The sequence below is a fragment of the Protopterus annectens genome, chromosome 7.part0 (assembly GCF_019279795.1).
Source record: "Protopterus annectens isolate FY-2018-M chromosome 7.part0, PAN1.0, whole genome shotgun sequence".
NCBI classification, from domain to species: Eukaryota; Metazoa; Chordata; order Ceratodontiformes; family Protopteridae; genus Protopterus; species Protopterus annectens.
In genome coordinates, this window is record NC_056739.1 from 741812908 (window position 1) to 741835924 (window position 23017).

Here is a 23017-nt window from a genome sequence, read left to right on the forward strand (position 1 = left end):
CTAAGGATAAGGCGTATAAAGAGTTGTATAAAAGGGTGGACACTAAGGAGGGAGAAAAGGACCTGTACCGATTGGCTAGACAGAGGGACCAAGCTAGTAAAGATGTGCAGCAGGTAAGGGTGATAAAGGATAATGAGGGAAATGCACTCACAAGCGAGGAGAGTGTGTTTAGCAGATGGAAAGAGTACTTTGAGGTGTTGATGAATGAAGAGAATGAGAGGGAGAGCAGGTTGGATGATGTGCGGATAGTGAATCATGACATGCAGTGGATTAGCAAGGAGGAAGTAAGGATAGCTATGAAGAGGATGAAGAACAGAAAGGCTGTTGGTCCAGATGACATGCCTGTGGAAGCATGGAGGTGTTTAGGTGAAATGGCAGTGGAGTTTTTAACTAGATTGTTTAATGAAATCTTGGAAAGTGAGAGGATGCCTGAGGAATGGAGAAAGTGTTTTGGTACCGATTTTTAAGAATAAGGGTGATGTGCAAAGCTGTAGTAAGTAGAGGGATTAAACTGATCAGTCACAGCATGAAGTTATGGGAAAGAGTAGTGGAAGCTAGGTTGAGAAAGGAGGTGATGATTTGTGATCAGCAGTATGGTTTCATGCCAGGAAAGAGCACTACAAATGCAATGTTTGCTCTGAGAGTGTTGAAGTGCAGAGAAGGTCAGAAGGAGTTGCATTGTGTCTTTGTGGATTTAGAGAAAGCATATGACAGGGTGCCCAGAGAAGGAGTTGTGGTATTGTATGAGGAAGTCGGGAGTGTCAGAGGAGTATGTAAGAGTGGTACAGGATATGTACGAGGGTAGTGTGACAGCGGTGAGGTCTGCAGTGGGAGTGACGGATGCGTTTAAGGTGGAGGTGGAATTACATCAAGGATCAGCTCTGAGCCCCTTCTTATTTGCAATGATGATGGACAGGTTGACAGACGAGATCAGACAGGAGTCCCCGTGGACTATAATGTTTGTAGATGACATTGTGATCTGTAGTGAGAGTAGGGAACAGGTGGAGGGAGACCCTGGAGAGGTGGAGATATGCTCTAGAGAGAAGAGAAATGAAGGTCAGCAGGGCTAAGACAGAATATATGTGTGTGAATGAGAGGGAGGATAGATGAATGGTGAGGATGCATGGAGTAGAGGTGGGGAAGGTGGGTGAGTTTAAGTACTTGGGATCAGCAGTTCAGAGTAATGGTGAGTGTGGAAGGGAGTTGAAGAGAGTGCAGGTAGGATGGAGTAGGTGGAAAAGAGTGTCAGGAGTGATTTGTGACAGACTAGTACCAGTAAGAGTGAAAGGGAAGGTCTACAAGAGGGTAGCGAGACCAGCTATGTTATATGGGTTGGAGACAGTGGCATTGACAAAAAGGCAGGAGTCAGAGCTTGACGTGGCAGATTTGAAGATGTTATGATTTGCACTGGGTGTGACAAGGATGGACAGGATTAGGAATAAGTATATTAGAGGGTCAGCCCAGGTTGGAAGGTTTGGAGACAAAGCCAGAGAGGCAAGATTACATTGGTTTGGACATGTGCTGAAGAGGGGTGCAGAGTATATTGGGAAAAAGATGCCAAGGATGAAGCTGCCAGGTAACAGGAAAAGAGGAAGGCCTAAGATAAGGTTTATGGATGTGGTGAGAGAGGACATGCAGGTGGTTCGTGTGACAGAGCAAGACGCAGAGGACAGGAAGAAATGGAAACAGTTGATCTGCTGTGGCGACCCCTAAAGGGAGCAGCCGAAAGAAGAAGGCAGTACTACTGGTTACAGCAGTGTTTTGTACACCTTTTTTTTTAACTTAACTGGCATTCTTCTGTTGTGCACATGCTACCCTGACCCTATGTGCTGCTTGGCTGCACCACCACTGATTTTACCTTTGACATCCTCATTCAGACTTCCCTTCTTGTATTCCTCTTATCCCAGGCAGTTGAAGCTGTTAACCTATTTCAGTATTTTCCTTTTTCATTTTTCATCTTCAGATTTTCCCCATTTTCCACCATGGCAACTGTCTTATCTGTACTCTTTCATCCAGTGTGCCTTCAATTTTGCATTCCATTTCCCTGTCATTTGCTGAAGTTCTTCATCAGAGTCTGCCTGTAATGCCACATCATCTACATACATCAGCTTTGTGATCTGTCCCTATGGGCCTGTTTGCTAAAGTAGTTATCCACAGTATGAACAGCAGTGAACTCGCAGCTGTACTCTCCATGTCCTCCCACCCCGCACTGAGGACCCCCCCTCTGACCAGCTGTCCACTGTTCATGCTTGTGCCATTTGGGTCTTGCACAGCTTCTACCATTGTAGGACTGCCACATCAGCTTTATTGTTATAAACTTATGGAATGTTAGGTAAGTTAAAACCAGTGTAAAGCAAATTGCATCTTTGCAGTGCATCTTAGCTGCTGCTGTGCATAGTTAGAACTGCTTAGTCTTGTACAAGTATATAGCAAGCAAATGCAGCACATTTTAAAAGCTACATCGCGGCCAGTAAGAAAAAAAATGTAAAGTAGAATGCCTAAAACAAACAATTTCCTGCATTCTCTAGGGGAAAAAGGTGTCCTAAACAGTAAGGGCTAACATTCACTGTAAATACAGTGTAAAGGCTTACAGATGGAATTGGGGGGAAAAAACTTTCCTGATGTCTTTGGGACAAGATAGTAAGGTCAGATCCTGTTAGAACTGCTCAGTCTAATAGCAGTGTGCGGCAGGAAAATGCAACATTTGCAATATTTTAAAGTAAAAACACATGGTAATAAACCTACTGTCCTATTTAACAGCATCATTTGATTGATACTGATGCCTGTATCTCTAAAGTTGCCATAGTCCTGTATATTTCAGGACAAAAGTGGCCCAAAGATGTTCTTTTGAGGGGAAGGTACAGTGCATTTAGTCCTGATGCGAGTGGTCAGTTAATAGAATTATATATATGCAACCCACAAATACCAAGTTTGCAGCTTACCAGAGAGTTGACCTTGTTTTATCTTGTAACATATTAAAGTAATGTACTTTCCCTGTAGGGTCAGTAACAGTGGAAGCACAACTCTGTCATACAGTACCAGAAGAGGAAATCTGGCAATAGTAACCAAACTAGCTGTGAAAGTAATCATTTGGTCTTGTATAGAGCAGAGTGCTAAATGTCATGGCTTCTTCTCTTATAAGACGTTCGGGTGCAGGTCAGATGCATGGGATACCTGAATATGTAGTTATATTTTAAATATCTTGACATACTTGCAGTCAGTAAATATGGACAAGTTTGTAATAAATCCTGTTAGAAAATAAGGCTATGATGTCATTAGTTAATAAACTGCCCTGTGCTGGCTACTAGTGGAGTACCAAGCAAAATGTGTAGTTGCTGTTCTATATGACATAGTGCTGGTCATTTTTTACTCCTGTTTTATACCATGTAAAGCATGGAGTGTTACGTTAGTTTAATTTAAAAAAAAAAAAAAAAAAACAGCTGCTTGACTCATCTTTATGCTCTGTCCTAGCCAGGACAACAAGTCAGAGTCCTTTGTATTGAGCTACATGAACACACTATTAAAGAAAGAACGCATTGAGCATGAATATTTTTTTTATATATAAGAATGGAGTAATTATCATTTTGAAATATTCAGCAGAGATGTTAGATCATTACTTACTACAATTTGCTTTGAGGCGGGCCATTTGTTTTACCATATAAGCTTAAGAGAAATCAACATTTAAGAAAAAAATGTGTAGTTATTGAATTTTATAATTCCAGGAGTGTTCTCCTACTCGTTTTCAGAAAGGTTTTGTAGTTACTCTATCACACTACTCCAGGCACTTAGACTACTCCTGCTACAGAAAAAAGATTGCTAGATTTCAAAATCTAAGTAGGCAGATGAGTAATCCTGGAGCCTTACTCCCAGTTCTGAGAAAATTAAATGGGTTCTCTACACCAATTCACTAGGAAATTACACCGGCATTAAATGTCAGAGTAAAATTCAAATGGAGTTTAAGGGTCATTGCTGCATAAGAGATGCTCCACCTATAGGCTGGTTTTGGTACTGCAGCTATTACATGCTAGGAAATCCTTTACCTGCAGTACCAGCAGTAGCATCCAGATGGACTGACAAACAATATAGACATGTGAGTAAAGGTCAAGCACTGTGCACACATGCATTACTGCTGAGGATGAACTATCATTTTCTTACACAGGGATGGTTCCAGGCTGTATGCTTTCAGAATGTTCACACTGCTTTCATAGTGTGAGCATAACATGCATGCACAATACAGCTGTGTATGAGCTGCCATTTTATGACATGTAGACATTTTCAAACTGCATTCTGTCACCACGCTCACACTGCTTTTGTAGTGCAGGACTACAGCATACTGTGTTTGTACTTCAGGATGTACTGCTGTATGTGTAACAATTTTACTTTATTCAGTTCTGCAGCAAACTATGCAAAACACCAATGGAACTCGTACTGAATAACAATTATATACACTTTGAAGACCATTATTTCAAACAATTAATGGGATTTGCCATGGAGTCCGCCTGTGGCCTGCTTTTTGCCAATATAATAATGGCATGGTGGGAAAAATGCTTTGTATTTTTCTAGCACTTACCACAGATATATATATCAATGTATATTTGTTATTTGGACGATTTATTTATTGCCTGGAAGGGTCCTTTGAACGCGATTCCCCAGTTTATTGAATACATTAATTCTACAACCGAATTTTTGCAGTTTACTTACACTATTGACACTGATAGAATTACATACTTGGATGTTTTAATTTCTAAGACTGGCAATGAAGTCCACTATATACAGAAAACCAACGTATTCGAACAGTTATTTGCATTACGCCAGCAACCATTCTCCACACGTGAAACACAGTATTATCAAAGGTCAGTTAGTGAGAGCAGCTCACATGGTGTCTGATTATGATTTTTTGGATGAATGTGCTAACATGATTAAAATGTTCCTAGATCATGGTTATCTTTTATCTTTGGTTAACAATGTAAGAGAGGACGTTATCATGAAGTGTAGAACAGGTATAAATCAACCATTAATAACTAAATATGAGTGTGGCTCCCTGGAATTGTTTAACGCAAGCTTTGGTAATGAAGCTCCTCTTGTAGTACCTTGATGAGATGAATGCAGGTAATGTCAATGCACCTAGTGTGAGTGGGACCTTTCTGTCCTTTTACTACATTTTGTTATACCCTACAATTCACGATATTTTAAACATAAATTGGAATATAATCAGGATTGAACATAATATGGTGGACATCCTAGGTGATTTTCCCAAGGTGGTATATCTTAGGGGTGCAAACATCAAGAATATCTTGGAGAGTCAAGATAATTCCTCTAGGATTGGCAGGATGGTCCCTTGTGGCATGTGCCACAAGTGTTCTCACGTTCTTGTTGTGTCCAACATAAAAATATGTGACAAGGTTGTTAAGATAAGGGCAAGATGTAGTTATTACTCTCGGGCAGTGGTCTATATTGCTGTGTTCTTTTTGCACCACATTTTATATTGCTAAGACCCAGCGTAAGCTGGCACAAAGGATTTATGAACATCACTTTGAGATTAGACATCAAAATGAAAACCATGCACTATATAAACATATTAAGGTGTATCCTCAACATTCATTCAAGTTTGCAGTATTGCATCAGATTAAAAGTGATTCCCGAGGGGGTCCCTGGAAGTTATATCTGGAAGAAAAGGAAGTCTGCTAGCAGATGTATTTGAATGCTAATGTCCCACCAGGCTTAAATGAAACCGTATCCATTTCTGCTTTATTCATAGGTAGGTATTAGGCTATTGGCCCTAGGGCCTATATAAGCCTAGCCAAAAAGATACCCTGGCTTTCGCCACCCAAGAAAATTATTTTCCTGTGCCCCTGTCCAGCAGAGCCAGAGGTGATCCCCGGGGTGAATTTCCAATTTCCCATCCAATCAAGATTTTTATTGAGTGCTAATGAGGAGCTTTGTTTGATATAGATAGGTAGTTTGTTCCAGAGAATGGGAAGTCTCTGGGACAGGAAGTTATTCCTCCAGCATGTTCTGTTTAGGGACCTAAACCTTGTCACTACTATAGAGTGTGTAGCTCGGAGGGATTGGGATTTCTTTAAGTGGAGCATGTCCAACAGCTCTGGGTTTGACACAGTTTTGTATGTTAGGCAGAGATCGCCTCAGAGTAGGCGATATGCGACTGAGTAAAGCTGGAGTTTTTTGAGACAGTCTGCATAGGCCATCTGTTTGAGGCTGGTAATCGTCTTTGTGAGGTATTTCTGCGGCCTTAACAGTTGTTGTAGATGTCTTGTGAGGTACATACCAAAAGGGGCGTTGTACTCTATAATGGGTCTGAGTGACGAGTAGAGGGGAAAAAATGACACCTCTTTTCCTGGATGAAAAACCTTTTGTGATGAGGTGTGCCATGTAGAAGGATTTTCTGACTACTGTGGCAATGTGATTATCAAAGGAAAGACTACTGTCCACCTGTGTCCCAAAGTGTCTTACCACACTTTCGGTTTTAAGTAGACTACCACCTATGTGGTAGCTCATGGGTACAGAGTTTTTACCAAAGGGGATGACCATGCACTTTCTGGCATTAAGCGTGAGGCCATGGCTTTGACACCAGGCATCTATCTCTGTGAGGCCCTTTTGTAAGATGTCCACATAGGAGTTTCAATTATGGCTCCTAGATGTTCTTCGTTCCCCATTGCTGCAGTCCTTACTATTGGGTATAGTCCGCATCCAGTCGGCCCGAATACCAGAGTATAAGGCTGACGTCGGTCAGGGCGCATTAGACTGACGTCAGTACGTCAGGGTACTAATGCGCATGACCGACGTCATATCCTCAGCCTTTTTTGCCGCATGGTCCGATGCAGAAGCAGTTTTGCGAGTGCAGGTTGGCGTTCTGAAATATTTCCGAAACCGGAGTTTCAGACCGAAACAGAGTTGGCTAAGTACCCGGTTGGGGAACATTTTGGTTTTTTCTTGCCTCAGTATTTTACCGGATGTCAGAAAAAGTGAATAACTGTATTTCTTGTGGGAAACAGATACCTCATAGGGATTACCATACCTTGTGTATACCTTGTTTAGGGCCTGAGCACGACGTTGTTGGTTGCCGCTCTTGTGCTAGGTTTAACAAACGCACTATTAAGAGGAGGTTAGACTGTGCCAGGTTAGTGTTTGGGAAGCGTTGCAATTATAAAATGCCGCCGGATGCTCCAACGCCCGCTTCGTCCAAGAAGCGCAAGGACAAAACAGCGAAGCCTAGGGTTGATGAACCGGCAGTCCCAGACGTCGGTTCTTTAGAAGGCTCAGTGGAGCCAGAGGTTTTGCCAGGAGTTTCCATGGAGTCCCAGGCAGAAACTTTACTGTTACAGGATGTGCCTTCTCAGGAGGTAGGCCAGGCTGAGGGGGCTTCTCAGGTGACTGTTCTTCCCTCTCTTCCCAAGGTAGTTAGAGCCTCTCCTTCTGTTGCCAAAACTTCTTTGAGAGGTAGGCCTACTTCAGCTTCAGTGGGGGCTTCTCCTAGCATTTCGGGTTCTGTACCTAAGAAACATATGCTTAAAATGGCAGAAGATTTGATTACTATGATTAGAGGTTCTATGCCCCGCCTGATAAGAGGCCTAGGGTGGAACCGGAGTTTGATAGTTTTGAACAGTGTTCAGAGGCTTCAGAGTCTTCTGCGGAAGACTTGCAGGAGTATCCTACTTATTCTGATTCTGATGTGGATGATTCCACTCCTACAGCTTCTCCTCCTGAGGATTTCTCATTTTCAGAGACTCTGCATTCCATGAGGGAGCACTTTAAATGGGAAGGCCAGGATTACTCTGATTCCAGGAAAAGGCTTAGGGAATTCTTGTTTTTACCCCAGCATAGGCCCTTAGCTATTCCTCCTGTGTTGAATGTGGTGGAAGATGTTTTTGCAGAGGCTTCCCTGAACCCTGACTCTTTGCCTCCTGCTCCTTTTCAGCCTGATAGGTATTATAGGGTGCCCGAAGCTCATAAGTATTTGTTTAAGAGTCCTAGGGCGGACCCAGAAACTATTTCTCAAGGGCCTAAAGGTGTTAAAGCTTCTGTGGTTAAAAATCCTGTTCCCACTGATAAAGAGGCAAGGGCTTTGGATAGGTGGGGAAAGAAAGTGTATACTTCTTCCACTCTAGCCATGAGAGCATTGAATTGTCAGTTTCACATGCTAAAATATCAGAATTATCTCCTTTCACAATTGAAATCTAAGGTGGATGCTTTGGCGGAAGGTATTGAGTGTAAAGAGTTGCTGGATTTGGTTCATGTGTCTGAACAAGTGGGTAAGCATTCTTTGCAATGTGGTTTTGATGCTGTACAGGCCTCCTCGAGGGTGGCTGCTACTAGTTCTGTTCTTCGCAGGCATGCCTGGTTGAAGGATCAGAATTTAGCTGAGCATGTTAAGACAAGGATTTTGGATGCTCCTTTACAGTCTGATGTGTTGTTTGGATCGCCTGTGGAAGCGGTTTTAAAGAAAATGGAGGACAAAGCTAAGTCTATGCAAACTGTTAAAGATTTTTGCAGGTGCAGCCACCAAGTTTAGTAGAAATTGGCCTGCTAAGGGGTGGACATATCCTGCTTATGATTCCCAGTCTAGGGGTAGGTCTAGACGTGGTAGGGGCAGGGCTCAAGGTTCTTTTAGGCCTAGAACAGGGAGTTCACCTGCTCAGACTTCTGGTGAGGGCAGCGGTCAGTCCTTTCGTAAACAGACCCAATGACCTGTCTTTTCAGCTGCCAGTAGATTCCGTCTGGCAGCTCCTTTGGGAGGAAGACTGTCTCTTTTCAAAGAAAATTGGGATTTAATTACTCAAGACAAATGGGTGTTGGATATCATTCACCACGGTTACAGATTTTATTTCCATACAATGCCCCCTTTCAAAGGCATGCCAGACGTTCCTCCTCCACAAAGAAAAGAGGCTCACAAGCAAGTTTCTCAGTTGCTACAGATAGGGGCCATTCAGCCAGTCCCTGTATCAGAAAGGGGCCTAGGATTTTATTCTCGCCTGTTCCTAGTACCAAAGAAGGGGAACACGTGGAGACCAATTTTGGATTTATCTCTCCTCAACACTTTTCTGGACATTCCCAAGTTCAAGATGTTGACGTTACAACAGCTTTTACCTCTGCTGGGCAAAGATCACTGGATGGTAACTTTAGATCTCAAGGAAGCTTACCTTCATGTGCCTATAAGGCTAAGTTGCAGGAAGTATCTGCGGTTTCGAGCTGGAAATTCTCATTATCAGTTCTCTGCATTGCCCTTTGGCTTATCTACTGCGCCCAGAGTATTCACAAAGGTTCTGGCTCCAGTGATAGCTTACTTCAGGCTACAAGGAATTCAAATCTATCCTTACTTGGACGACTGCCTGATTCTGGCTCAAGAAAAGGAAGACCTTCTACAGCATCTGGAACATGTCATAGCAGTGCTAAGATGCCTAGGGTATTCTGTGAACGAAATAAAGTCCAGTCTAGTACCCTCTCAAGACATGTGCTTTCTGGGTGTGAGACTGAATACAGCAGCCCAGATGGCCTTTTTAACCCCGGACAAACAAAAGAGTCTATCACTTTACTTCCATCAACTATCTCATCAGTCCGTGCTGACTGCAAGGACAGTCCTTCAAGCATTAGGGTTCATGGCATTTTGTATTCTGGTGCTTCCCAATGCCAAACTGCATATGAGGAAGCTACAATGGTATCTCAAAAATGTATGGACACAGCACTGCCAGGATTTGGACACTGTCATTCAAATAATACCTTGCCTTCAAAAAGAATTTATGTGGTGGGCTCAGGAATGTCACCTAAACAAGGGACTCTCTGTGACCCGGCCAGAGGCGAGTCAGATTTTAACGACAGATGCCTCGGACATTGCTTGGGGAGCTCATCTAAATGGAAAGTGGATACAAGACAAGTGGCCTGCCAGACTACAGCATCTACATATCAACATGAAGGAGATGTTAGCAGTCCAGTTTGCATTAATGGCTTTCAAGGAGTTACTTCTTCCAGGGCAGGTGTTGATTCTAACAGACAACACAACTGTCATGTGGTACATCAACAAGCAAGGGGAACACATTCTTATCCTCTATGCAGGCAAGCAATGATTTTATGGGAGACTGCGCTAAGCTTGCAACTAACTCTTCAGGCAAGGTTTCTGCCGGAGCACAGAACTCCTTAGCAGATGTGTTAAGCAGACAAATCATGGATCCCCACGAGTGGAAACTGGATCTTCATGTATTTCAAAATTGACAGTGTCATGGGGAACTCCAGACATAGATCTGTTCGCTTCTCCACTAAACCACCAGCTGCCACAGTATTGCACAAAGGGGTTTCATCACACAGCTTGGAAAGTGGATGCTCTGTCTTTCAGTTGGAAAAACCTTCATGTGTATGCCTTTCCTCCTCTGCCTCTTCTTCCAAAGGTACTATTAAAGGTCAGACAAGACAGGCCAAGGATGATTTTGATAGCTCCAGATTGGCCTCGGCAACACTGGTACCCACTACTACGGAGTCTGGTAAGGAAGCCTCCATGGCCTTTACCTCTGATTCCTCATCTGTTATCTCAGAAGGATGGTCATCTGCTCAATGTCAAGCTTCACTCTCTTCATCTAACAGCCTGGCATCTTCTGTGTTGAAACACAGCAGGTCTCAACTTCCTCAACAAGTTTTAAATGTGATTATGGAAGCTAGAAGACCTAGTACAAGGAAAGTGTACGCAGACAAATGGAAGAGATTTTTATTTTGGAGTACAGCAAAGAATTTGCAGGTTTCTGAGCCTAATTTGAGTGTGGCTCTTCAATACCTTACTGAGTTATTGGACAAAGGTTTGTCCTTCTCTTCCATTAAGATTCATGCTGCAGCAATTTCAGCTCACTATGATTGTGACCCTCCATTGTTTTCGCATCCTTTGTTCAAGCAGTTTCTTAGAGGGGCAAAGAATATAAGACCCCCGTAGAGCTCCTACTCCTGCTTGGGATCTCAATTTTGTGTTGGAAAAACTTACTCTACAACCTTTTGAGCCTGCGGCTACTGCTGAATTGAAATACTTGTCATGGAAGACTGCTTTTTTGTTGGCTATTACTTCTGCAAGAAGGGTGTCTGAGTTGCAGGCCCTTATGGCAGTAGAGCCATTTTTGATTTTCCATAAGGATAGGGTATCATTACGTACTAATCCTTCCTTTATGCCTAAGGTGGTTTCTAGTGTGGCTTTAAACCAAACTATTCATTTGCCTACTTTTTATGCAGACCCCCAAAATAAAGGGGAAAAGATTTTGCACACTTTAGATGTACACAGGCAATTACGTTATTATTTAAGCAGGACTAAGGATTTTAGGCAGGCTCAGCAGTTGTTTGTTTCTTTTGCTTTGAATTCACAGGGTAAGCCTGTGTCAAAACAAACTATTTCTAGGTGGATTGGCTTTTGCATTGCATTTTGTTATTCCCATCATGGCAAGGAGATTCCAGCTGGGATTAGGCCTCATTCCACTAGGGCTACTGCCACTTCAACAGCATTTCTAAGGGGGGTGGCAACTAAGGATATTTTGGAAGCAGCTACTTGGAGTTCAGTGCATACTTTCTCTAAGCATTATCACCTTCCTATCTACTCTAAGTCTAGGGCTGGTTTTGCCACAGCTGTTTTGCAAGGCATGTTGTCAGCTCCTGCTTCTTTATGATTTGCCAGCCTCCCTTACCTCTGCTTTGGGATTCTACCCAATAGTAAGGACTGCAGCAATGGGGAACGAAGAACATAGTACAGTTTTGTACCTACCATAAATGTAGATGTTCGAGGATCCCATTGCTGCAGTCCAATTTACCCTCCCTCCTTCCCCTCTGTGTTTAGGGGTGGTTGTGTAGGTGAGGTTACATGCTTATATTTTTTGTATATATTCTTGTATATACTGTACATATTTTTGGTGCAGGTATTTTGGGCCTTGTCTTTTTAGGGTCTTCTGACATCTGGGGCAAGAAAAGACTGAGGATATGGCGTCGGTCATGCGCATTAGTACCCTGACGTACTGACGTCAGTCTAATGCGCCCTGACCGACGTCAGCCTTATACTCTGGTATTCGGGCCGACTGGATGCGGACTATACCCAATAGTAAGGACTGCAGCAATGGGATCCTCGAACATCTACATTTATGGTAGGTACAAAACTGTACTTTTGCAGTCATCTGCTAACTTCGGTAGTCAAAGACCTTCTGTGTTAGCCTGTACTTCAGAAAAGTAGATACCAAACAGGAGAGGACCCAGGACTGAACCCTGTGATATTCCACTTGTCACTGGTCTGAAGTTGGATTTGGAGTCTGCTACTTTCACAGTGTGAGTTCGGTCAGTGAGCCAGTTGGCAACCCATCTTGTGACATAGGGATGTATACCTAGTTTAGTGAGTTTATCTATAATTCCAGAGTGGGGATGATGTCAAAAGCCTAGGCGAGATCTAGATAGGCTGTGTGAACCACCTTACCCTCATCTATGGCTTTGACTGCTTCAAAGAAGTTTGTCAGGTTTAGGAGACATGATCTGCCTTTTACAAACCCGAACTGGGTGGGGTCCAGAGTTTGGAGATTACCAATGTCTTTCTGTACAAGATCCATGATGATACATTCCATGGCCTTGCAGACCAGGCTCGTTAGGCTAATGGGGGGGGCGGTAGTTCCTGGGCTGCGTGGTGGCTCCCCCTTTGTGGAGTGGGATAACCTTCGCTGTGCACCATTCAGTGGACACAAAGCCTGAGGTGAGGCTATGATTGAACATGGTGCTTAGGTGGGGTGCCAGTTTATTCTGCAGTTCATGTAGAACCCAGCCTGGGATGTTGTCAGATCCCATGGATACTGTGTTCTTGGCTTTGGAGAGAGTGATTGTGAAGTTGTTCTATCTCGCCATTCATTCTTATGGTTTGCAGCCAGTCCTCAGCTTGGAGTCGGTCTACTACAAAACTCGAGGTCTTCAGACAGCTCGTGGCCAAGTCCCTATCCCATGATGCACCTAGAGCTACCCCAGGTCTAGTTTGCTGCTGCAATAGATAGGAGGTTCCTCACATAGCTCGGGCCAGTACAAAACTTTTTTCTTCAAATTTATAATACTTTTAAAAAAAAAAAAAAAAAAAAAAAAAAATTTGATACATTTCTCTTTAGACTTAGCTTAGCTCTTATAGCTTATTGTGTAGTTTCCCTTTCCTTGGAGTGCCTTTTTTCTTAACTAGTTATTAGCTCTCTTGGCCTCGTTTTATTTTAGGCCTTGTTAAATTTTCACTGTAGTTTAAATAGTTTATGTAGTAGTTGTGTGCCTTTGAATAGTGACTTTTTCTGTCACAGCTTTTTAATATATTTAGATATTTAGTCTTTAGAGTTTTAGATAAATAGTATAGTGTGTGCTTATTAGTATTTTTAGCCCATAGTTTCAGAAGGGCTTGTTTGATAGTTTTTTGGGTGTGTCTTGTTCATTACACTACCCTTTTGAGATTGTGTGTTCCTGTATGGCTGACCAGGATAAGGATCAACACCCTAAAGCAACGTTTAAGAAATGTCCTAAATGTGGACAGAAAATGTCTGTCACTGTCAGTCATGTAAATTGTGTATACTGTTTGGGTGCATTGCACCTTCAGGAAAGCTGCTCCATTTGTCATTCTTTCTCTTCTAGGGTTCTCCAGGAGAGAAAGAGAAAGTTAATTGACAGAGGATTAGTCAGACCATCTTTTCAAGAAGCTTCGAGCGACCAAGACTGGTCTAGCAAATCCTCAGTCTTCTAAGGCTTCTACTTCTACTCAGGTAAAAAAAATCTAAAAAACCTTTGACGTAGGTTCCACAGCCCTCGGAGCCAAATGACTTGTCCTTTCGGAGCCAGTCCCCGGTCTTGTAACCAGTATCCGAAGTGCCTGAGTCTCCACTCCTGCAAGTCTGCACCTCCTTCTATCCACTCATCTCGGCCTTTGATAAGCCTTTCAGATTTGGATGTGGATTGTGTGGTGCAGAAGCTTTTATAGGCACCGACCTTTGCTAAATATTTTTCGGCTCCGTCCCAAACGGCTTCGGAACCGAAGACTCTCTTACCATCTACTACTTTTCCTCCGAGCCATACCGGTCATTCGGAGCCAGAGGAGTCGGACTTGATGATTGTTGAGTCTTCAGAGCAGACACCTGTTCCAGTGTCTGTCTCTGTTTACTCTAACGTCCTCGGTGCAGATTGAAGAATCTAGGAGCCCGACACACTCTGGTCGGGTCCAGGGAGGATAGTCGGACCAACTTGTCGGTTCCGACTCTGCCGCTCGGGGCTTCGGCTCAGATAAGCTTGGCTTCTACCTCTAGCTCATAGCCCACTGTCCTAGTGCCGGGGGTATAGACTGTTTCCTCGGATCAGTCGGTCCCTTCTCATCAGAGCAGAGGTGCCCTTGAAGCCATGAGGAGAGTTATGTCTCCTAAGACGTTTTTGACTTCAGGTCCGGCTACCTCCTCCCCAAATGCATCTGTCTGCTTCTGTTTCACAGATCCTTGCTAAGCGTAGAGACCCAGAACCTCAGGAAGCTCCACTGGGTGGTCCCTGCTCTTCCAAGACCTCACCTGAAGTCCCCACTGATGAGGCTCTCAGGAAGAGAATCTGCAAGAGAAAGCATTTAGACTCTCCCCACAGGAGTCTCTCACATCCGATACTGACTTGGATGAATCAGAAGGGTCCCCACGGTCCCCCTCTGAGGATATCTCATTTGCTGAGATATTAGAAATCCTTAGGCAGAGGGGGGACTGGCAGTCCACCAACCCTACTGAAGATGAGTCGGTTCTCCTGAAGCCTTTCGGGCCTCAGCCCTCCATCTCTTGGGTGTCTCTGCCCTTCGATGAGCTTATGGAGCTGGTCTCATGAAGGGCATGGGAGTCTGTGGACACCATGGAGCCTGTCCCCAGGAGGCCTAATAAATTTATCCCCCCCCACCACCACCCAGGACAAATCTTTTCTTACTAAGGGAGTACCAGTTGATGCCGTGGTGCTCTTAGGAGACGCTCCTGGATGCGCTTATATTCCTTCGTGGAGCCCTTTAAGTCATCCTTTGTCAACACCCCTTTTGATGGCTCGTCCCTTTTCTGGCCCAAAGTTAAGGAAACTTTGACCAGGTATGAGCAGGAAGGAAAGAGACTGTCTGCCGTTGGAGTTCGTTTTTCCACCCCTGCCAGACCCTACCACAAGGGTCAAAGGGGGAGGAAAGATGTGGTTCCGTAAAGCATAAGGTGCCTTTCAGGGCACACGTGGTGATCCTCCCTCCAGGGGCAAGGGAGTGGTCAATAATGTAAGATGCCGCCCTTGCGGCAGAGGGGGTCCGTAAAACCAGGGCAACAGAGAACATTTCTTTGTGTAGCCCTGTCAGCGCTCTTAAAAGAAGGCCCGACTGTCCTACTCTGGAGGCAGTCAGGAGTCGCTTATCTTTGTATCCAGACACCTGGCTCAAAATAAACGACAACTGGGTACAAAGCTTAATTTCCAGATGATATTTCATTCCTTTCTCCACACCCTTTCCACTGTCAAGAAAAATCCAGGACGTTCCACCCATTTACAGGTGAACAGGCAACAATAGAGGTCCAAACGTTGCTAAGAAAAAGTCATCCAAACAGTCCCAGCAGACCAGATAGGACCCGGAACTTACTCAAGATTCTTTTTAGTTCCAAAAAAGCCAGGAGACCTATTTTGGACCTTAGCAGACTAAATAGAGCTGTCAAAAAAGAGAAGTTCCCGATGGTCACGCTTCAGTCGATACTTCCCTTTTTAGGGGAAGACAATTGGATGTGCTCAATAGATCTTCAGGATGCGTACTGGCACGTAAAAATGGCCAGATAATCCAAGGATCATCTGTGCTTCCGGCTGGTAGCCATTCATTACCAGTTTCGACCCCTGCCCTTTGGTCTCACTACAGCTCCCAGAGTGTTCACCAAATGTATGTCAGTGGTTGTGACACACCTGAGATGTTTAGGATTCCAGGTGTTTCCATACTAAGACGATTGGCTCCTCACCACCACCACCAGGCATCAAGTCACACAAGCCAGGGACACCACTCTCACTCTGGAGTCATCTGGGCATTACAATAAACTCAGAAATATCTGCCTTGTCGCCATCGCAACATACTGTTTTTATCAGAGCAGAATTGGACACCATCACCACCACTTTGAAACTTCCAGCAGAAAGAGTCTTAATACTCCATCAGCAGGTCTACAATATCATATCCAAAAACAAGGCTCCAGCATCAGAAGTACTAAAATTGTTAGGTACCTTTGGGTCGCATGTACATGCGGATTCTGCAATGGCTGTTGTTCACTCAGTGGTCTTACCAAGAGCTCTCAATGTCTCATCTTTTAATGATCACAAATACAAGCGAAAAGGATCTTTAGTGGTGGTTGACCTCTCTTCATGTCACGATAGGTCGTTCTTTTGTTCTACCCCCACCAGTGGCCATGGGCGATTCCCTGATAGGGGGGGGGGGGGTTTTCAGGGAAGAACATCCCAAGGCACATGGACCGATCAGGAGACACATCTGCATATGAATGGCCTGGAGATGAGAGTAGTACTTTTAGCATTGCAGTACTTCCAGGAGACTTTTCCTCTGGATACAATTGTGATTCGGACAGACATGTTAGTGGTCTGTTACTCGAACAAACAAGGAGGAACCAGGTCCTATCCCCTTTGTCACGAGGCCCTAAGAGTATGGCGATGGGCTACATCCACCCAGCGTTTTCTGTTAGCAATGCACATCCCGGGGAAATCCAACATGATAGCAGACAAGCTGAGCAGAATAGTTTTGTTGCCTCAAGAAAGAAATAGCGGACAGGATATTCCGCAGGTGGGACCAGCCTTTCTGCGACCTATTCGCCAACCACATGAACACTAAATGCAGAAGCTACTTTGCCTTGATTCCCCTTCCTGAAGAAGCCCCAAGGGACACACTTGTACACGATTGGTCTCTGGGTCTCCTCTGTGCATTCCCACCAGTTCCCTTGATACTCAAAGTACTACAGAAAGCAAAAGCCCAGGGAAGGACCATCATTCTAATAGCCCCTCATTGGCCTCCTCAGATTTGGTTCCCCTTCCTTCGACTTCATCAATTGGAGGACCCTTGGATTCTAGACCCAGTTCCAGATCTTCTGATGCACTGCAGGGAACTTCATCCCCCTCTCCAGTCCCTGAAGCTGAAATCTTGGCTGATCCAATTCCCATCATAGCCAGGTTCCATAACCTTTCTAATGAGGTGCAGCAAATTCTAATATCCTCTCATAAATTCTCTACGAGGAAGCTATAACTTAGCAAATGGAAAAACTTTTCTATATGGGCCTCTCAAAACAACATTGATCCCTACCTAGCCCCTATGGCCTCTGTACTAGAGTTATTGACCATGGTTTTCAACAAAGGAGCTGCAGCAGCAACAGTTTGGGTTCAACTTGCTGCTATCTCTAATTTTCACCTTGGATTTGAAGGATTGAACATAATGTCAAACACACTACCCAAAGCCTTTCTCAAAGGGACTTTTCATCTCAGACCACCTGTGAAATCCCCGTATACCCCATGGAATCTAAATGTTATGCTTTCTCGCATTATTCTCCCTCCATTCGAACCAGCTTCCTCATGCGATTTGAAATATTTGTCATGGAAGACTATCGTTTTAGTAGCTATCACTTCTGCCCACAGTGTCAGAGCTTCAAGCCTTGTCCATTAAGCCTCCTCATTTGATTTTCCATATTGACAGAGTCTCACTACAAACTAATCCCTCCTTTTTTCCTAAAGTTTGTACTGATGCTAACCTTAACCAAATTATTCATTTGCCAGTGTTCTTCCTCAGTCACTACAAGAACTTAGAGTACATGCTGCACAAGCTTGATGTTCATAGACAGCTCAGATTTTACTTGGATGGGACAAAAGAGTTTAGGAAATCAGAATAGCTTTTCGTTTCCTTTTCAGATTCCAGAAAAGGTATGCTAGTGGCAAAAACAACTGTCTAAATGGTTTTCTGATTGTATCACATTTGTGTATTCAGCTGCTAATATGCCCTTACAACACAAAATTAAGGCTCATTCTACCAGAGCAGTGTCTACATCCTCTGCTTTTTCTGCTAAACTTCCTATAGACAACATTTGTGCAGCAGCCACGTGGTTAAGATCCCATACCTTTATCACTCATTACAAAGTTGACAGGGCCTCCTTTGGGTCTACTGTCCTGAAAAACATACTCCTGTGAGCCACCCGAGATAGATGGTGCTTGGGACGCTACCCATCTGTAAGACTGAACGGTGAGATAGAACAACTTCACATAAAGACGTTATGCACTTACTATAATGTTCCATGTGAGTTGTTCATCTCGCCTTCATTTTTACTTCCCACCCTCCTACCCCCTCCGGGGTTTTTCGAAGACCGAGATACTAGATTCTTCCTCGTTGCTCAGCCCTTCTATGGCTTTCTCTTAGAGTGATAGAATGACATATTTTGTTATACACAGCATACAAGATATGAGGTAACTCTAGGTGCATCATGGGATAGGGACTTGGCCTCGAGCTTTGAAGTAGGCCGACTCGGAGCCGAGGATTGGCTCCGAACCCATCTGTATGAGGGCGAGATGAACAACTCACATGGAACGTTATGGTAAGTGTACATAACTTTTTTTTTTAACCCGTGCAGCTGTGGTTGTAGGAATTTTGCATTCTTCCGGTATAGAGATGGGCCCTTTAGGGGGTGAGAGGGGGGTAAAGTTAGCACTGAACGTATCTGCCAGGATGTTGGCAATATCAGTTGGTTCTGTATATTTAGTCCCATTGTGCTGTAATGTAACTCAGAGCAGATCTGAGTGTTGCCATTGAGATGCTTGACATAGCTATAGAATACTTTGTGGTTGTGGGTTGTGTTTAGAATCTGTGGCGATTTTGTTTTCATATTGAAACTAGGGTATTTTATTTTGTATTTAGTATTACAGTGTAAGTGTGTTTTTATGTTTAGGTTTGAGAGTATGATTTATGCAGCATTTTATGCAATATGCTTGGTTTTTAAACTAATTTATAGTATTGTTGGAGTTTTAAAACCATGGTGTGTAACTAATAATCTGTTTGATTTAATTGTTTGTGACATAATAGTATATAAATTGCTTTAAATGATTTAACTTTGAAGTTTGGTGATTACACCAAACAAAAGCGCACATTTTAATAGAGTTTTTGGGTTATACACTCATGTTTCCATCGCCTGCTTTGTTGTTTTACAAGTTGCACGTTCTTTTGTTTTCCTTGGTTAGAACTGCTCAGTCTTGTACAAGTATATAGCAAGCAAATGCAGCGCATTTTAAAAGCTACATCATGGTCAATGAGAAAAAAATGCAAAGTAGAGTGCCTCAAACACGAACAATTTCCTACATTCACTAGGGGAAAAAAGGTGTCCTAAACAGTAAGGGCTAACAGATTCACTGTAAGTGCAGTGTGTAAAGGCTTACAGTTGGAATTTGGGGGAAAAAAACTTTCCTGATGTCTTTGAGACAGATAGTAAGGTCAGATCCTGTTAGAACTGCCCAGTCTGATAGTGTGTGCACCAAGAAAATTGACATTTACAATATTTTAAAATAAAAGCACATGGTAATAAGCCTACTCTCCTATTTAACAGGATAATTTGATTGATACTGATGCCTGTATTTCTAAAGTTGCCATAGTCCTGTATACTTCATGACAAAAGTGGACAAAAGATGTTCTTTTGAGAGGAAGGTGGCAGTGCATTTAGTCACTGATGTGCGTGGTCAGTTAATAGAATGATATATAAGCAACCCGCAAATACCAAGTTTGCAGCTTACCAGAGAGTTAAACGTTATATCTTGTAGCATGTTAAAGTAATGTACTTTCCCTGTAGGGTCAGTATCAGTGGAAACACAACTCTATCATATAGTACCAGAAAGAGGAAAGGTGGCAATAGTAACTAAACTAGCTGTAAAAGTAATCATCTGGTCTTATATAGAGCAGAGTGCTAAATGTCATGGCTTCTTCTCTTGTAAGACGTTCGGGTGCAGATCAGATGCATGGGATGCCTGGATATGTAGTTATATTTTAAATATTTTGACATACTTGCAGTCAGTAAATGTGGACAAGTTTATAAGAAATCCTGTTAGAAAGTAAGGCTATGATGTCACTGGTTAATAAACTTCCCTGTGCTGACTACTAATGGAGTACCAAGCAAAATGTGTTATTGCTGTTGTATATGATGTAGTGCTGGCCATTTTTTACTCCTGTTTTATATCATGTAAAGCATGGAGTATTATGCAAGTTTAATTAAAAAAGCAGCTGACTTGATGCATAACTCATCTTTTTCCTCTAGCCTAGCCAGGTCAACAAGTCAGAGTCCTTTATATTCAGCTACATGAACACACTGTAAAAAAACAGACTAGGAAGTGAGCATGGAAGGTTTTTTTATATGAATGGAGTAATCATTTTGAAACATTCAGCAGAAATGTTAGATCATTACTTACCACAATTTGCTTTGAATTAGGCCATTTGTTTTACCATATAAGCTTAAGAGAAATCAACATTTGAGAAAAAAAGTTTATTTATTGAATTTTCTAATTCCAGGAGTGTTCTCCTACTCTGGTTTTCAGAAAGGTTTTCACTACTCCAGGCACTTAACTGCTTCTGCTACAGAAAAACGATTGTTAGATTTCTCAAACTAAGTAGACAGGTGAGTAATCCTGGAGCCCTACTCCAGTCCTGAGAAAAAATTAAATGGATTCCCTGCACCAAATCACTAGGAAATTACGCTGGCGTTAAATGTCAGAGTAAAATTCAAGCTACGAGTTTAAGGGTCATTGCTGCATAAGGAGCAGCTCCACCTATAGGCTGGTTCTCGTACTGCATTCATTACATGCTAGGAAATCCTATACCTGCAGTACCAGCAGTAGCATCCAGATGGAGTTAGTGTCAGACATTATAGAAATGTGAGTAAAGGTCAAGAGCCGTACACACATGCATTACTGCCGAGTATGAACAATAATTTTCTTACACAGGGATGGTTCTAAGCTGTATGCTTTCAGAATGTTCACACTGCTTTCATAGTTCGAGCATAATATGCATACACAATACTGCTATGTATGAGCTGCCATTTTATGACATGTAGACAGTTTCAAACTGCATTCTTTCAGCACGCTCATACTACTTTTGCAGTGCAGGACTACAGCATGCTGTTTGTACTTCAGGATGTACTGCTGTATGTGTAATATAATTTTACTTGTTTATTCAGTTTTGCAGCAGACTAATTATGCAAAGCACCAACACATTTCTGTATTACCTTGAATCTCGCAACTGTTCATTTCTCCTCTTATGCTACACCTACCTTACTGTTTTTTAAGCTTCAGCCTATAAAATTATTACATATTCTGGTTGCTTACATGTTTTGTTTATCTCAAACTCAACTGTTTAGTTTAAAAAATTGTAATAGTCTCTTACTTAATATGCTTACTAAACTAGATATTCTGGTGTGTTTATACTGAATAAAATTATAGCTGACAGTGGAACCTGAAGCCTGGACCACCTACCCAATAAGAATTTATCAGAGTGGTCTTCAAATTACATTTGCTTTGTACCCTCATAAGGTTATTTTTCAAAATTATATGACATTTGTTCTCTTGCCATATATCCTGAACTAAAATAGCTTAATTTCCCAACTAAGAGTAAACCAAGTTATAAAATACAGTTTTCAAGATTGTGCTACATAAGTAAAGTAAAATTTTTAGAAGCCCGGATAGCTCAGTCGGTAGAGCATCAGACTTTTAATCTGAGGGTCCAGGGTTCAAGTCCCTGTTCGGGCGAAACTCTTTTAGTATTATATGATAAAAAAATAAAAAAGTAATATTTTGTACTTCATTTTGCCACCCCTAACCGGGAAAAGCTGAAAGACACAAAAAAATTTTTCTGATGTCTTCCGACATACTGATGGCAGTGTCTTGGCAGCCAACTTTTGAAACTTTCAGTTCCTCTTGTTTATCAGAATTTCAGACAGGCCAAATGCTCTCTTCACCAGCTCTGACATACAGGTGGCACTGTGGAGTCAGCTGCTTTTGTATATCGTTTACATCTATGCTGCTGTGACCAGCTTGGACTGTGTTATACACATGTCATGGGACTTGTTAGCACAGCATGTTTCTGAAACTTGTCTGTTCATAGTGTAGCTTGCCTCCTACCATAACACAACTTCAGTGTAGTATCTTGATTCTGATTCTTCCAGCTGACTTTAATCTTCCCAGCAGTGTTACACTTGTGGATGGATCAGAAGTCTAGGTTCAGGATGGCAGAGAAACTATGCAATGCTACCCTGACATCAGGAATCTGATCCCTGAGTTATTGTGGTGGGTTGATGTCTCAGTAGTAAAATGTTTGCTTTGCACCTTCAGGGAATGAATGGAGTTTGTGACCTTCGGTCACTGTGTTTGTGGAGTTCGCATGTTCTCCCCATATTTCTCCAGGTGCTGTGCTTTCTTCTCACTTCCCCAAAAAATGCATAGTTACTTGCTACACTAAATTTTTCATGTACATTATACTCACCCATGATATGTGTGACGAGATAAGGTTGAAAATGGTCTAAGAAGTGAAAGTTAACTATTTTAAACAAAATATTAAGGGCAGTGGTTTTTAGCAAGTGGGAGGGTGCCATTATAACACTTTCATAGCACTGCTTTGTTTAATTGGGTGTGAGGAAAATAATTCTCTGGGCAGATTCACAGTATTGATTCCAAATCTTGTTTTACAACATTCACAGAATTCTTTTAATTCATAAGTTGTATAAAATACTTGGCTGAAATGAAGGTATGATATGCAGTAATAAAAACGAAAATTATATTTGAATCCATTGTAAGTAGTATTCCATAAAATGAGATGTGATGTTTTCTAATATTTCTTATAATTCTTGTCCCTTAACTTCATACATCGTATTTCTTCTGTTATCATAGTTCTAACTTTACTTTCACTTAATTTGTCGTGCAGTGTGTACTACTTAAATTCTGTTAGTAACTTTCTATCTGATGATATTAATCTTCTTTCCCTTTATCACTGATGGGTTCG

The 23017-nt window shown here is 42.5% G+C and overlaps 1 protein-coding gene and 1 non-coding gene across 2 annotated transcripts in view; both read left to right on the plus strand.

Moving 5' to 3' along the window:
• STAG3 (stromal antigen 3) overlaps positions 1 to 23017 on the plus strand; it is a 4836058-nt gene that overhangs the window by 1337521 nt on the left and 3475520 nt on the right. The window lies entirely within an intron of this gene.
• TRNAK-UUU lies at positions 21696 to 21768 on the plus strand. The gene has a single exon. It is a non-coding gene; the product is annotated as a tRNA-Lys (tRNA).